Source organism: Humulus lupulus, chromosome 1 (assembly GCF_963169125.1).
Source record: "Humulus lupulus chromosome 1, drHumLupu1.1, whole genome shotgun sequence".
Taxonomy (NCBI): Eukaryota; Viridiplantae; Streptophyta; class Magnoliopsida; order Rosales; family Cannabaceae; genus Humulus; species Humulus lupulus.
In genome coordinates this window covers 60567936-60576864 of record NC_084793.1, presented here as the reverse complement: position 1 = coordinate 60576864, position 8929 = coordinate 60567936, and the positions used below count along the sequence as shown (strand labels likewise).

General features: G+C 40.7%; 1 non-coding gene across 1 annotated transcript; it reads right to left on the bottom strand.

Moving 5' to 3' along the window:
* Positions 1-7711: 7711 nt before the first annotated feature.
* LOC133813508 (small nucleolar RNA R71) lies at positions 7712-7818 on the bottom strand. The gene has a single exon (XR_009884517.1). It is a non-coding gene; the product is annotated as a small nucleolar RNA R71 (small nucleolar RNA).
* Positions 7819-8929: the final 1111 nt, after the last annotated feature.

The window sequence follows — 8929 nt, the reverse complement described above, 5'->3', positions numbered from 1 at the left end:
CTTTAGGCTCAATCTATTTTAATGGCTCACCCCTTGGTACTTCTTCGGTATTCAAATAACTCTCACAACCTTGATTGCTTGAGTAATTGTCCTTAAACCACTCTATATTCTGCACCATTAAATTTAAAGTGTTCTTCAATTGACTCATTACTTCTTCAATTTCTAGTATATGCTTTTCATGCTCCAATGGTTGGGGAATAATATTAGGATCTCGGAATGATGGAGGATATTGGTGACTCCACCTTGCAGTGAAGGATCCCAATGCCAATGGTGATCAAAACCTTGCACGAGACTGTGATGACAGAGTTCCTGGTGGTAGACTGCTCATCGACTTAAGACATAGTGCTCGGGAGACCTCTCCTGATGGCATTACACACAGCAATGTCTATCTGGCATATGTCTCTGAAGTTTCCCACAAGCGCAGGGCAAGGATGCATACATGCTAACCAAAGGGAGGCACGGGAATGCTACAATGCGTCGGTGGTCAAAGTAAAGAAAGGACCATGTGTAAACAACATGGTGGTGACCTGTTGCAAAAGGAATGAAGGAACTTATGAGGCTGTCAACATGGAAGTTAGCTGTAACGCCCTGCTAATTAGGGTCCATTACCAAGTGTGTTTAAAATCAGTTATGGACTTGCTAAACAAGTCATTTGGACTAAACATGTGATTAAGCTACAAAAGGTTTAGGTATTTAAAATTTTGATCAAGTCATAACCATTTCATTAAACCCAAAAATATGTTCTTTGCACGGGATCCCGAAAACATTAGATTAAAAACTGGTTACAACATCCAAATTACATAATAGGCCAACCTAGGCGGCAAAAGGTGGGTTCGACCCAAGCTTCCTTAAGAATATCGGTCGTGGTGGTCAAGCAGACTGTATATGTACATGTCACTACTATCGCCCTCTGACTCATGGCTGGTTGAGCTTCTCTTTACCTTTACCTGCACCATAAAGCACCCGTGAGCCAAAAGACTCAGCAATAAAACATATTAAACAATTCACAGAGTAATATATCTGCCAAACAGTAATAACTGAATCTGGTGTATTTGTTATACAAATTAGCAACCATAGAGTCACACAGGTGCGTGTCACACTTTCTTTCAATTTGTTTGGCATCCAAGCCAGTCAAGTGCGTGTTGCACTCCCAGGGTGGCCCAGCCATGGTGGCCCGCACTCCACATGCATAATGCAATTCTCAACTTATAAGCTGAGTCCTATTGATCCTCGACTCATAAATCGAGCCTCACAAGCCCCCGACTTATAAGTCCAAACTTTAAGACTCTCAGCTTATAAGACGAGTCTCTCAGAATCCAATGTACCCTCGACTAATAAGTCAATCCCAACTAACATCTTAATAATCCCCTAGTTTATAAACCGAGCTCTCTAGTTACAAAAGACAATTACATATTTCATTTATCATACATACATACATACACAATGTATTATAATACACTTAAATAACATATATAGGCATAATCATAATCATGCGCATTTCAGTGTGCTTAACCAGACACTCACAAACATAATTATAATCATGCTCATTAACAGGGCCAAAGCCTTAAACATGTCTATATTTAACCATCGAGCCAGGCCCTAATCACACATTAACATACTAGGTGCAGTTTTCTTACCTTCGGTCCAAATGCAAGTTATTAACGATGATCCATGAGTACGATCCCTGATCCGAGCCCTTAGCGTTAACCTAGTCATAACCATGATAAGGAATTCCATCACAACAAGAGAATAAAAGCTTCCAGCCCAAGTCCTAGCCTTCGGGATGTCGAATTCCACCCAAAACGGAAGTAGAATCGATCTTGAGCCCAAAAGGTTAAGTTCCCAAACTAAAAACCTTCTCAGGGACAAAAATCCCCTTGAGGGCTGTGGCCCCATGCTCCCATGCCGCGACTCACCCCTTATCAAAGGCTCAGCCTCCCCAGCCATCTGAAATTCACCACGGCCTAACCTCTGTGGCGTCGCGGCCCGCCCTTGCCACTGAGCCAACCTGGCTCCCATTTTTCCCTAGAGGGCCGCGGCACACAAATAATAGAGTCGCGACCCAGCCCTTCAAACCCAGAATTTCTGGGTTTTATCCTTAACCGAACCCAAACATAATCACCCCAAATAAAACTTAACCCTCAATTCAACTTCCCTAATCAATATAACTTCCTTCCAGCAACAAAATTAACTAATACATGACCAAGAACTCACCAAGACTCCCAAACTTCAATCTCCCAACTCACATACATGAAACCACCAAAGCTCTCAACAAAGAAACATAACTATCATCAAGAATTCAAATTAAAACCCTTACCTCAACTGTATGACTCAAGCTTTAATCTGCTCCCAACAAATCCCTAGCTTCAAGCCTCACTTCCAAGCCAACACCCCTTCAATTTGACTCAACCTACCAAAGCTCCAAGAGATTGAGAATAAAACGAGAGAGAGAAGGAGTGAGCTGCTGAGAATTTTCTTTTCCTTTAGTTTCCTAAACCATCTGAGAAGTTCCTAGCCCACCAAGTCATATACTTGGACAGAAATGACCAAATTGTCCCTTTGCCCTTAGTCTATTCATCACATGCCCCCAAGGGCACTTTTGTCCATTGTCTCATACCCCGCTAGTCACAATTTATGCCCTATAATTCCCGTTACTTCCAATATTCTCACATGATTACCACATAATTTCCCATTACCCACTAAATCCCAGCAATGTATTAAATTACTAAAGTGCCCCCAAGTTCACCTCGAGCCGGGTATTAAACCACGATGTGACCTTTCCGCTAACTTGCTCATCTGGATCACCTCACATCGAGTAATCCAAATATATCCACATAATAATGTGGTCTCAATCACACAAACACATATTTGCATTTATACCCTGAACGGGTTAAATTACTTAAATGCCCTTCTTATAAGAAGTGAGCCCCGTACACACTTAATAATTCTAAATAGGCAAGCATAATCATATTATAATATAATTCACATAATAACATGCTCATACTATACTAACACATAATTAACACAGTTATTGCTTCCCAGCCCCCTAATTCAGGCACTAAACCATATTAGGGAATTTGGGATGTTACATTAATGTTGAAGAAAACATTCTACTGTAGTCGGGGCCTCCTTTTAACAAACATTTGTTATTGTAACAAGTTTCCCAAAGCGAGGCATATGACATCGATCCTATCTTTGGGGATGACGTCATGGGGGTAGGACCAGTCAAAGATCTTGATGAAGTCCTACTAGATGAGGAGGACCCGACTAGAGTAATCAAAGTCGGGAAGGAACTAAATGTAGAAATTAGGCATGGTTGGTAGAATTTTTGAAGAAGAACCAGGATGTCTTTACCTAGTCACATAAGGACATGGTTGGAATTTCTCTGTCCGTGATAAGCCATGTCCTCAATGTGAACAAATACTACCCACCTATGCAACAAAAGAGGAGAATGCTTGACAAAGACCGATCTTAAGCCCTGAAGGGGGAGGTCGAGCGGCTCAAGGAAAACAATTTTATAAGGGAGGCCTACTACCCAGACTAGGTATCAAACCTTGTGTTGGTTCCAAAACCAAACGGGAAGTGGAGGACATGTGTGGACTTCACAGATCTGAACAAGGTCTGCCCCAAAGACTGCTTGCCTCTACCCAGAATAGACCAAATGGTCAATGCAACTACAGAACATGAAGTACTCTCATTCATGGATAAATATTCTGGGTATAATCAGATAAGTATGCACCCTCCCGAAGAGGAACATACCAGCTTCCGGACAAACAAGGGATTATACTGTTATAAGGTAATGCCATTCGGCTTGAAAAACAGAGGAGCCACCTACCAGTGTTCAGTGAACGACATGTTTTGAGACTTGAATGGAAAAAATATGGAGGTATATGTCGATGACATGTTGGTCAAGTCCAAAGAAGCTGGAGGGCATGTTCAATACTTGGAGGAATGCTTGTTTGGAGTTGGTTCTAGTAAGTTTCTCAGATACATAGTCAATTCATGTGGAATCGAGGCTAACCCCAAGAATATCAAAGCATTGATTGACATGAAGTCACCTACCACAAACAAAGAAGCGCAATGCTTAACAGGGAGAATAGCTTCCCTTAGTAGGTTCATATTGAAGTTTACAGAAAAATGTGTCCCTTCCTTTAACTTAATCAGGGGCAGCGAGAAGATCAAATGGACCGAGGAATGTGAGAAATCTTTCCAAGCCTTGAAGGAACATATCGCTCAACCTCCCATCCTAGCAAAGCCAATAGACCGTAAAGTGCTATTCGTCTATCTTGCAATCATCGTGCATGCAATCAACACTGCTTTGGTGAAAGAAGAGAATAGGGTACAACACCCTGTGTCCTATATTTGTAAAAGGCTAGTAGGTGTGGAGTCTAGGTATCCCGCTCAAAAGTTGCGTCCATAATTCCAAGCTCACTTGATCCAAGTCCTAACTGGTCAACCGCTATGACAAGTTCATCTAAAACCAGAGGCCTCGGGACGGCTACTCAAAGGGGTTGTGGAGTTAGGATAGTTTGATATCACTTATAATATGAGGACTATGAGAAAAGGACAAGAGTTGGTGGACTTCATAGCCAGGGGCACCAACCTTGAAGACTCTTCCTTCCAATTAGATAATGGAGATACCGAGAAGGAAGGAGATACTTCCGTATGGAAGCTATATGTTGACGAAGCATCCAATAAGCACAACTCAGGCGCATGAATCATACTAATCACTCTAGAGAATCATCGAATCCACTGCACTCTCATATTTGTATTCAATGCTTCAAACAACGAGGCTGAGTGTGAGGGATTGCTAGTAGGATTACGCTTATCTTAGGATGTGCACGCACAATCCCTAGAGATATTCAACGATTCTCAACTGGTAGTGTATCAGGTACTGGGGGAGTATCAGGACAAGGGACTTAGGATGGTGAAATACCTAAACAAGGTGAATGAATTGTTGGCACAGTTCAAGAGATACTCGATTACATAAGTCCCGAGGGAACAGAATGAAAATACTGATACCTTAGCCAAACTTGCCAGTGCCAAAAACACGGACACCCTGAATGTCGTTCCCAACGAATACTTGGTGGACAGAAGCATAACTGAGCAAGAGGCACTACCTGTTGAGTTAGGAGATACATGGATAAGCCCTATTATTAACTATCTCAACCAACAAAAGGAAGTTGGTGAGACAAGTTGCACGATATATGATAGTCGAAGGGGTCCTGTACTGACAAGCGTACTCCCTACCACTGCTAAGGTGTGTTACACCACACCAGTCAAAGCTTTTAATGATCGAGGTAAATGAGGGGTTTTGGGGAGATCACGCTAGGGGGTAGAACCTATCAATGAAAATCCTAATGCAAGGATACTTTTGGCCGACGATGAACGAAGACTCGATGGAGTATGTCAGAAGATGCCGCAAGTGTCAAATGTTCTTCAAGATACCCTGGGCGACACCCAATGAATTAACACAAATGCAAAGCCCTTGGTCCTTTGGTGTATGGGGAGTTGACCTGATCGGGAAGCAAGCCACTGGAAGGGGAGGAGTCTAATTTGTTGTTGTAGCTGTAGACTACTTCACCAAATGGACTGAAGCAGAATCTTTTGCCACCATCACCTCAAAGAAAGTCTTAGAATTTGTGTTGAAGAATATCATATGTCGATTTGGTCTAGTGAAGAAGATAGTCACAGACGATGGGACTTAATTCCATAGTGATATGTTCACAGGCATGGAATCACAAAGAGTTTTTCCTCGGTAGCACACCCCAAGTCAATTGTCAAGTAGAAGCAGTGAACAAGACTATCAAAGACACTCTAAATAAATGCCTTGAACAAGCCAAAGGAGACTGGCCAAAAATACTACCGGGGGTCCTATGGTCACATCAAACAACGACTCAAACAACAACAGTCCATACACCATTCTCTTTGGCATTTGGGTATGAAGCCATGTTTCCAGTTGAACTCGTTCCTCCATCACATAGACGAGAGACATACGATCAAGAGAGGAACCATTACCTAATAGAAGAGTCACTCGATGTAATCGAAGAAAGATGAGAAAAGGCAAGTCTCAGAGTAACAGCACACCAGCGACAAGTGGCCAGATACTTCAACTCCAGTGTGAAAGATAAAAAATTCCATGTTGGAGACTTAGTACTCAGGAGAGTGTTCCTAAATACAAAGGACATTGCAACAGGGGTACTAGGACCTAATTGGGAAGGGTCATACCTTGTGGAGGAGGTGAAACCACTAGGGTCATACAAGATAGCTCGACTGAATGGTGAACTAATAAAAAACTACTGCAATGGCGAACACCTCCACCAATACTATCAGTGAAGCTATTCAGCAGTGGCACAAATTTTAATTTGCAAGTGTATTATTTTTTAATTATCTATGTAACAAACTTGGTGCTTATGATGACTGAATGAATTTAATTGCTTAAGTTTCACTAAATTCTAAAAATTTCTTTCAACAAGGGACTGGTCACTTTAGACCTGTCAACCCCATCAGATCATGTTTGATTCTAGTCCTTGAGGGACCTATTGACCCATAAGATCACTTATAATTTTGAACGAGAGTATCTAGATTAGTTGTGCAACTCTCTTTTGGGTTGTATTGATTAATGTTGCCTTTGTGATTAAATTTACCATAGAAATATAGGAAATTTTCACTTAGGTTGAGTTTATAATTCATAACATGATTATAAGCTGCTTTTGTCAACTCGTTAATTGAAATAGGAAGAAAGAAGAAGAAATTGGTAACTTGTATTCGGGATTAATAAGGAGGATAGTTGATGAGATTAAATGCCCAAATTACACTCTTATTATTTAAATTCAAGGTTTTTATAGATACTTATTGTTTTTATTGAGTTCTTAATTATTTTTTCTGCAATTTATATTTTCCATTGCATTATTACAAGAATCAAAGTTTAATTGACCAAATAGAAACAAAAGATTAATTGATTGGTAATTGGTGATTCAGTCCTTGAGGATGATACTTGGTTTTACCAAGATTATTACTAATTTGCGATACGTGCACTTACGTAGCAATAAATTTCGCAAAAAGTTTTTGGCGCCGTTGCTGTGAATTGAAAACTATCAATATCAGTCTAATTAATTTTATTTCTAATTTGGTTGTTCCTGTATTGTTTCTAACCCATTTCAGCTGCATTTCTTTGTCAAATTTAGGTACTTTGGTTATATGCATAGCAAAAGAGGAGCAGATAGTCTTGTTCTTATTAATCTTAAAATTGAGAAGGTTTGCAAACAAAACAGAAAAAATAAGAGGTTGGCTCGTGAGACTGTGGAGATGGCACAAAATGACGCGAATAAGGAGGTGCCTGAGGTTGTTCAAGGTCAGACTCCACATCCTGCGGCAAGGAGGCTGAGAGACTATGTACTGCCCACTGTTACAGGAGTACAAAACTGTATAATACCACCAGTTGTGGAGGCCAATAATTTTGTCCACTATCCAATTTGGTGGTTTGCCATCTGAAGACCCCCATATGCACTTGGCAAATTTCTTGGAATTGTGTGATACCTTCAAGTATAATGGAGTGAGCGACGATGCAATCAAGTTAAGGCTCTTCCCATTTTCATTGCAGGAAAGAGATAAGAGTTGGTTGAACTCCCTTCAATCCAATTCAATAAATACTTGGGAGGATTTGGCTTTGAAATTCCTTCCCAAGTACTTCCCTCCATCAAAAGCTGTTAAATTGAGGGGGGAGATTAATAATTTTTATCAGTTAATTGGTGAATCTTTGTATGACTCATGGGAAAGGTTCAAGGAGCTATTGAGAAAATGTCCTCGTCATGGTATAGAAAAGTGGATGTTGGTCCACAATTTATACAACGGGCTGTGTGGTACAACAAGAACAATTATTGATGTTGCAGATGGTGGGGCATTCATGAGTAAGAGTGCTAATGAAGCTTATGAATTGTTAGAGGACATGGCCACAAAAAATCATCAATGGTCTGATGAGAGGTCATCTGGGGTTTGAAAGGAAGCTGTGGTACATGAACATGATGCAATTATTGCTCTGACAGCACAAGTGGCCTCATTGACAAAACAATTGCAGCAAAATACTATGTCTACTAATGCGATTCAGATGGTAGCTAGGTGTGAAATTTGTGGTGGTTCTCACTCTTTTGATCAATGTCCTGCTAGTAATAATAATAACATTCCTATGGACCAAGGTCAGGTTCAAGCTGTGGGAAATTTTCAGAGGCCATTCAAGAATCCATTCTCCAACACCTACAATGCTGGCTGGAGAAATCACTCCAACTTTTCTTGGAGAAGCAATCAGGGTCAGCAATCTTAGTTTCAAGGTCAGTATCAACAAAATATGTCTCAACAACCAATGAATCAAGCCTCTTCATCACAAAATCCTAGGCCACAAGCTCCACCAGACAGACCTAATGAATTACAAGATGCATTGTTGACTCTTACCAACACTCAAACTCAGTTCATGACTGAGACCAGATCATCTTTCAGAAATCTTGAAACACAAGTGGGGCAGTTGGCCATTATGCTGAATAATAGACCTCAGGGAAACTTTCCTAGCAACACTGAAGTTAATCCTAAGGAGTAATGTCAGGCAATTACTCTGAGGAGTGGTAAACAAATTGAGCAATCTAGTGTACAACAATCAGTGGTTCAGGATGAAGATTTGGGTGAAAAGTCTAATACAGTTGAGCAAGGGGTTACTGAAGATCACAAGAGCACAGAGAAGACTCCTCCAGTTGTTGTTGACCAGCCAGCCAGAGTTCCATATCCTCAGAGGCTTAGAAAAACTACTCTTGATAGACAATTTTCTAAGTTTTTAGAGGTGTTAAAAAAGATGCACATCAATATTCCTTTTGCTGAGGCTTTGGAGAAGATGCCCAGTTATGTAAAATTCATGAAAGAGATTTTGTCTAAGAAAAGAAAG